The sequence below is a fragment of the Poromitra crassiceps genome, assembly GCF_964638095.1.
Source record: "Poromitra crassiceps genome assembly, chromosome: 11".
Classification (NCBI taxonomy): Eukaryota; Metazoa; Chordata; class Actinopteri; order Beryciformes; family Melamphaidae; genus Poromitra; species Poromitra crassiceps.
Window position 1 is genome coordinate 49,604,199 of NC_139643.1, and position 7,439 is coordinate 49,611,637.

At 46.9% G+C, this 7,439-nt stretch overlaps 1 pseudogene across 1 annotated transcript in view; it reads right to left on the reverse strand.

The window, feature by feature from the left end:
- LOC310784585 (PR domain zinc finger protein 1-like) overlaps positions 1-3,601 on the reverse strand; it is a 14,377-nt pseudogene extending 10,776 nt beyond the window's left edge. The window contains exon 1 of the transcript XR_014554080.1: positions 3,431-3,601. The product of XR_014554080.1 is annotated as a PR domain zinc finger protein 1-like (transcript). The remainder of the gene's footprint in view (positions 1-3,430) is intronic.
- Positions 3,602-7,439: the final 3,838 nt, after the last annotated feature.

The window sequence follows — 7,439 nt, forward strand, 5'->3', positions numbered from 1 at the left end:
TTCTTAAATGGGCCGACGCTATAGCGCACGCCTCAGCGTCAACGTCTTGAAGCCTGATGCCTGGCTGGCTGCCTCTTCCAAACGAAAGTTAATCACGGAGGGGGGGGGGGGGGGGGGCTAACCCAGATCCCCCCCTCTCTCTCTCTCACCCGTCGTCACTGACGCCCCATCTGCCACGTGCCCCCCCCCCCTCAGTCGCCCCCCCACCCCGTCTTCCCTGGCACGCTTCTTCGGGATGCGATCGAGGAGGTACGAGGAGCGAGACAGGAGGGTAAGAGAGGGACCACCTGTTCCTCCTCCTCGCCCCTAGCTCCTCCAAACAGTGTGGTCGCTCAGACTCATTGGATTTGGAGTGCTAGCTATTTAAGCTATTTCCTCTGTTGTGCAACTGCAGGGTTTTTCCTGCATAGAGACTTCGGAGGTGGCCACCTCCGTCGGATTCCATGCCACCTCCAGCTCTTGACCAAAACTCTGACAGGTGTCTTCATGGAAAACACTATAATAAAGTTATTTGTAAAAAAAAAAAAAAAAAAACAGCCTTCGGCACAATCAACATTAGAAAACGTCTATGTCATTCCAACTAAAACAAACAAAGAAACTAGCAAAAACATTATATCCGCCACCTATCGGTAAGGGGTGAATTCCACCCCCACTAAAATCAGTATCGGTCTCAAAAATCCGATATGGGTGGGGCTCCATAGCTACCACCTCCTCATTTTGAGACAGGAAAAACCCTGAACTGTAAAAAAAAAAAAAAATCAATGAATGAGTAAATTTTCTTAGCTTGGCTAAAACCATCTGGATCCGTGAACTCACATTCCGTTTCGTTTCGCAGGAACGACACACAAATTTGGCTAAATTTAGCTAGATTTACCGGCACTGTCAGAATATTATCCTGAATTACATACAGTCATTCTGTACACTCACCTGTGTAAAATCCCTGCAAACAACACCTTTCCGGATACAGTGACTGTCACACCTTAACACTTATTTAGATTGTACACGCCCCTTTTGGCAGACTCACCTTATGTGCACCCTCCCACACACACACACACACACACACACACACAGACACACAGACACACCGACACCGACACACACACACACACACACGCACGCACGCACGCACGCACGCACACACACACACACACACACACACACACAGACAAGGAGAAAGAGTCGCATGACACATCATTAAGAAGGGAAACCACTCAATGGACAAGGGCCAGTGGAGGAAATTAGCTTGTGTGTGTGTGTGTGTGTGTGTGTGTGTGTGTGTGTGTGTGTGTGGGTGTGTGTCTGTGTGTCTGTGTGTGTGTGTGTGTGTGTGTGTCTGTGTGTCTGTGTGTGTGTCTGTGTGTGTGTGTGTGTGTGTCTGTCTGTGTGTCTGTGTGTGTGTGCGCGAGTGTGTGTGTGTGTGTGTCTGTGTTTGTCTGTGTGTGTCTGTGTGTGGGTGTGTTGGTATGTTTGCATATCATGGTTTCTCCTCGTCTCTGGATGTTTACGTGTTCTTTGTTTATCGTAAAGTAGCAGCAGACAGAACTAGATGACATTATTCGTTTGCGTTGATGTTCCTTGAGGGGAATTTGATCACACGCACACTCGCGCGCGCACACACACACACACACACACACACACACACACACACACACACATGCACACTCGCGCGCACACACACACACACACACACACACACACACACACACACACACACACACACACATGCACACACTCGCGCACACACGCCACTGTTGGTGAGGCGATTGCATGCGACCTACGAAATCTGGTTAACGAGTGTGAGTTTGTGAAGAGTTTCATGTTCGGCGTACGCAGCCTGAGCCGTGTAAAGAAACCCTGAGTTTAACGACCACGGGTTTCACACCTTTCTCCTCGGGCTGAGAGACGCAGCACAGAGAGGAAGAGGTGACAGACTGACAAGAGGAAGGAGGGCAGAAAACAGAGAAGAGGAAGAGGAAGGGGAGGAGCCAAGTCCACCGCAGAGAAAAGTGAAGAGAAGTCAAGAAGTGAGCGTGAGAGACAGACACATTCTGTCTTCTCCTCCACGTCTGTCTTTCTGTTTCTGTTGCCAGCAGCAGCAGCAGCAGCAGCTGCAGCAGCAGCCGCAGGCCACCATGTTGCTCAAGACAACATACTTACACAAGATACGTTAGAAGTTCAGCCTAAAGCACGCAACCTCACCTTCCAATACTAATGAAGATACATGACCTCCATCGCACGCAACCTCACCTTCCAATACTACTGAAGATACATGACCTCCATCGCACGCAACCTCACCTTCCAATACTAATGAAGATACATGACCTCCATCGCACGCAACCTCACCTTCCCATACTAATGAAGATACAGTACATGACCTCCATCGCACGCAACCTCACCTTCCCAATACTAATGAAGATACGTGTTGCTCAAGAGAACTTACTCAAGATAACATTTTGCAAACAAAGGCAGATCTGCAGCACTACACGTTACAGGTCCAGACAGATGCCCGCTCTCCAAGCAGTCAGCTGATTTACTAGTATTGTGTGCACCCTGGGTGACGCCCAAGGGGGAGAGGGGAACAAAGGAGTGTACAGTAGGAGGGAAGTCTTGACACGATTAGATCACCTTCAGGAAGCCCAGCTGATCCCTGATATCTCACTCTGCGTGTCTGTCTGCTTGCATGCATGCGTGCCTGCTTGTGTAACACTGACCCAGAGACTTTGAGAAGCTTAACCAGGCCTGAAACATCTCGCCTGATGAGTCAATCAGTGGAACCCCAAATAGAGGGTGACTAGAATATGTCAACTGACCCCCTGACCTCAAACTGCCGGTGACCTCATCTCCATCGGCGCACCGTTCATTCACAAACACACTGCACTGCGTGTGTGTGTGTGCGTGTGTGTGTGTGTCTGTGTGTGTGTGTGTGTGTGTGTGTGTGTGCGTGTGTGCGTGTGCGTGTGCGCGTGTGCAGAGAGAACCCGTTAGTCAGCAAATCTATTGTTCAAATTAACCCCCGTGCAGATGGCACAACAGAATGCTACGTAACTATGAATATTTTGGAGAGGTATACACGCTAATACTTTAATCTGAAACAATACTCGTAATATTTTGGAGAGGTATACACGCTAATACTTTCATCTGAAACAATACTCGTCTAAGACATCACCAGGGATAGTGAGTGAGCATGCACTTGGGGTCGAAGTTAGTTGTCAACACTTAGTGTGTGCCTTGTCAATCCGTTATGAGGCTGCCTGATTGCCTGTCCAATCATATATAGCATAATGATTGTAGATACTAATTAACTAATTAATGATGCCCACTTAGAAATGAAGACGCAGTGATTTAAATGACACAATGTTTACAAAGCAGCTTAATTCAGTGCACAACACATAAACACTAATAGATGGTGTATGGTATGGGTCGTTCTTACCTGGTTGTCGGTGCTGTATTGGAAGGTGAGGTTGCGTGGGATGGACGTCATGGCTCTGGGCAGACTGAAGCTGGGGTCAGACACCTGGTCTGGGACGATGTAGGTGCAGTTGAGGGCGAAGTCCACCTCCCTCCACTCGCTCATGTCTCCCGGAGCGCTATCCAGCTTCATCTTGACAATAGCGTGTGGGGTTGAGGCGTTCACACAGCTAGGTTTGGTTTGGTTTAGCTTTGGTTTTGGAAGTGCTTTGGTTCGGGTTGGGTCAGGTCCCTGGTCTTAGGTACGCTGGTTAAAGCTCACGATCTGGAAACGGAAAAGAGGAGGAAAGGGAGAGACAGTTGTCATGAATTTGGAGGAGAATTCCACGTTTGGGCGGAGTAATATAAGAAATAATTGATTCCTTGAAGCGACTTCTTACATTAGTTTTGTCAAATAATCGGCAGCGTATCAGCGTTTTTGAATCCCGCTCAAGTGTAAACTAGTCAAGAGAATGTCAAAACAGCTTCTTCAGTCAAAACATCTCAACATCAAGCCGATCCCTGATGTTCTCTAAGCCCAGGTTTGGCTGTAAATGCTTGTTGGCATCATTCAGTGTTTAATAATCAGCTGCTTTCATTCACCAAGAATCAAAGTTCACTGACAACTGTTCTTGGCCGACGTCCCAGCTGGTCAGTACATCGGGCCCGCCCCGGGGCCCACTCGTCAGGGGGGCCCCATCAAAAAAAAAAAAAAAAAAAAATTGGCAGGCCAGGCCACTGGCAACCTGTGTTTTTCTTTTTCTTCTTCAGAACAAGCTTGTCTGTAAAGTGGCTTCACTGTAGGCTTTCTTGGACATAATATTACTTGGCTCAATGAGTGACAAATTGTGTTTTTGGATATAGGGGCTATCAGCTATTTTACAGGTGTGACTTCAAATGACTTTATTTAATAAAGTCAGTGGTGTGAGTGTGAGAGGAATTCAATCAATAGACAATAACATTGGTGTGTTTAAAATGAGACATTCCACTAAATATGGCTAAAACCGATTCAAACATGCAAAAAAGGCAATTTTTTCTTCGCGGCCTGGCCTGGCCTTAAAAAAATAAATAATAATAATAATAATTGATGGGGCCCCTCTAAGAGCTTCGCCCCCTCTGGGCTGATAGGGTCGCTCCGCCCCTGCAGCTGGTGCAACACCATTCAGCTCAACCGCTCGTTTCCTAAGAGGCTGCTCTGGGTCATCAGAGCATCATCCATCCATTGTCCAAGACATTCATCATCATTAGCAAAGAAGATAAGACGTATCAACTTACTTTGACACAATCATTCATTCATTTCTTTGGCTCCGTCATCCCTCGATGACTCTCTCTTCGGATGCACCTTGTCCGTTCTATTCTTCCTCTACCTTCTCCAGTGTCACTTCCTCCCACTTAGATCCTTTGGGGGGACGTCCGCACTGCTGTGCCCACTAGCTGTGTCACCACCGGGAACTCATGAGCCAGGATTGCGCCAAGCCTTTTTAGCCCCGGCGACTCGTCCAATCACAAGCCGGCTCTGGTCATGTGACCGAGCCATCTGACACACAACTGTTGGCTTTGGACAACAACACGGACGGGGTGATGATGTAGGCTTACACTTGACCGCAAGTGGCTGTTTCGATGTATGCTGCTTACACACTTATTTCACACACACGTGTGTGTGTGTGTGTGTGTGTGTGTGTGCGCGCACGCACACGCACACACACACACACGCGCACACGCACAAAGGAGCAGCCCGTGTTGGTAAGACGACATGTTAATGAATGAATAAAGGGACAGCAGATGGCTGGCGTGCTGCCAGTGAAAAACACACTCTTTAGAGACTTTTGCTTGGTTTGGCACTTAATGAGCAATCTGCTCCCACTGTATCTCCTTGACCTACATCTTCTCTGTGGAACATCTCAAACTATAAGACCCCTAAGACCTCTCTCTCTCTCTCTCTCTCTCTCTCTCTCTCTCACACACACACACACACACACACACACACACACACACACACACACACACACACGAAACACGGACTCACACAAAGATACATGAATACGTTTCCCAGTTTGATGTATAGGGCGGGGCGATATGGACAAAATCAAATATCACAATATTATTTTCGGACCAAATACCTTGATATCGATATTGCGACAATATCGTAGGGATGAGAATTGGTGCTTTCGCAGAAATATATCAAACATTTGATTTTTTGATCAATAATCGCCAGTAATGTGGCCATAATGACTACGTGGGTATAAAGGAAAATAATAGAAGAGCCAGAACAGTCTGGTGAGTTCAGAAAAATTACATCATTTGACTGTAATGCAGCCAGGAAAAGACAACAACACGTATGCCGTATCACGATACGACATCCAAAATCTTAGACGATAAGTCTCATATCACGATATGAACTATGATATTGATATATTGCTCTGTTTTAATCTAGGGGGGGGGGGGGCATCTGTAAAACATTTTGTAGGGATAAGAATCCCTTCATAATAACACACACACAAACACCTTTCTCTCTCTCTCTCCGTCACACACAGACATGGAGGCTATTCTTGTCTGTTGATTCTGGTTCTCAGCAGGTGAGGATGTAGGGCAGGTCATCACAGTGCATAACAACAGAGACTGAACCAACCAGAGGCTTAGACACCTGACTGATGGACTTGTCTTTACTTTCACACACACACACAGACACACACACACACACACACACACACACACACACACACACACACACACACACACACACACACACACACACACACACACACACACACCTGGACTAGTTTCTCTAATATGGAGCAGCTTTGGTCGCCTGTATAAAGATAGCCAGGACAGAGCTGAGTTAAAACAAGAAACAAACAACATATGGAGGGTGAAAAGGAGAACGTGACTTCTCTATATGTGGCATGACACTGTCCTCAGTCATTGATATTTTACTGGTAATGACACACATATACGGTAAAGGACCAATTTCAAAACTTTAGCTTACAGTAAAACAGATGTTATAGTCTCCCACATGTAACCTAAGGGCAGCAGTGGGCAAACCACTTGTTCCCAATTCCACGTACAGTTCCTGAAAAGTTTCCTCTTTCGACAAACTGAAAATGACAACAACAAAAAAAAATCATCTTATCTATTTCATTTAGAAACCGATATTCAAATGATGTGTTAATCATGATGATACAGAATTTAAAATCTGATCTCATAAGTAGGTTATGCATAGACAAGCATAGAGCTTATGACATATCTCCAGGCGGGGTTACATCATAATATAAACACAGCAACAACAAACTTATTTAATATGTAATGGAAAATTTGTAGATTTTCATAATATTTTCAAGGGGGAGTATCCCCCCCCCCCTTTTTTTCTATTATTATGATTTTTTTATGCTATAGCTTGATTTAGCCATATCTCTTTTAGACATTATTTTCATATGTGTCTGCCAGCCATCTGCCAGCCATCCCTCTGATTATTTTCTTACCTTGGCCAGTGAAAGAGTAAATTGGCTGCCATGCCATATGGCAAGACTGCTATTCCAAGAGTGGAGCTTCACTGCCTCGTGTGGCACGGAGGTTAAGGGTGGTATACAGGGAGCGTGCGTCTGTGTGTTTGTGTTTGTGTTTGTGTGTGTGTGTGTGTGTGTGTGTGTGTGTGTGTGTGTGTGTGTGTGTGTGTGTGTGTGTGTGTGTGTGTGTGTGTGCGTGCGTGCGTGCGTGCGTGCGTGCGTGTGCATGTGTGCGCGTGTGTGTGTGTGTGTGTGTGTGTGTGTGTGTGTGTGTGTGTGTGTGTGTGTGCGTGCGTGCGTGCGTGCGTGCGTGCGTGCGTGCGTGCGTGCGTGCGTGCGTGCGTGCGTGCGCGCGTGTGCGCGTGTGCGCGTGTGCGCGTGTGCGCGTGTGTGTGTGTGTGTGTGCATGCGTGCGTGTGCATCTGGGCTCGGGTCAGGGCTCAGAGGCTAAAGGCTCCTGGACTCACATCACATCGAGGGACATCACAC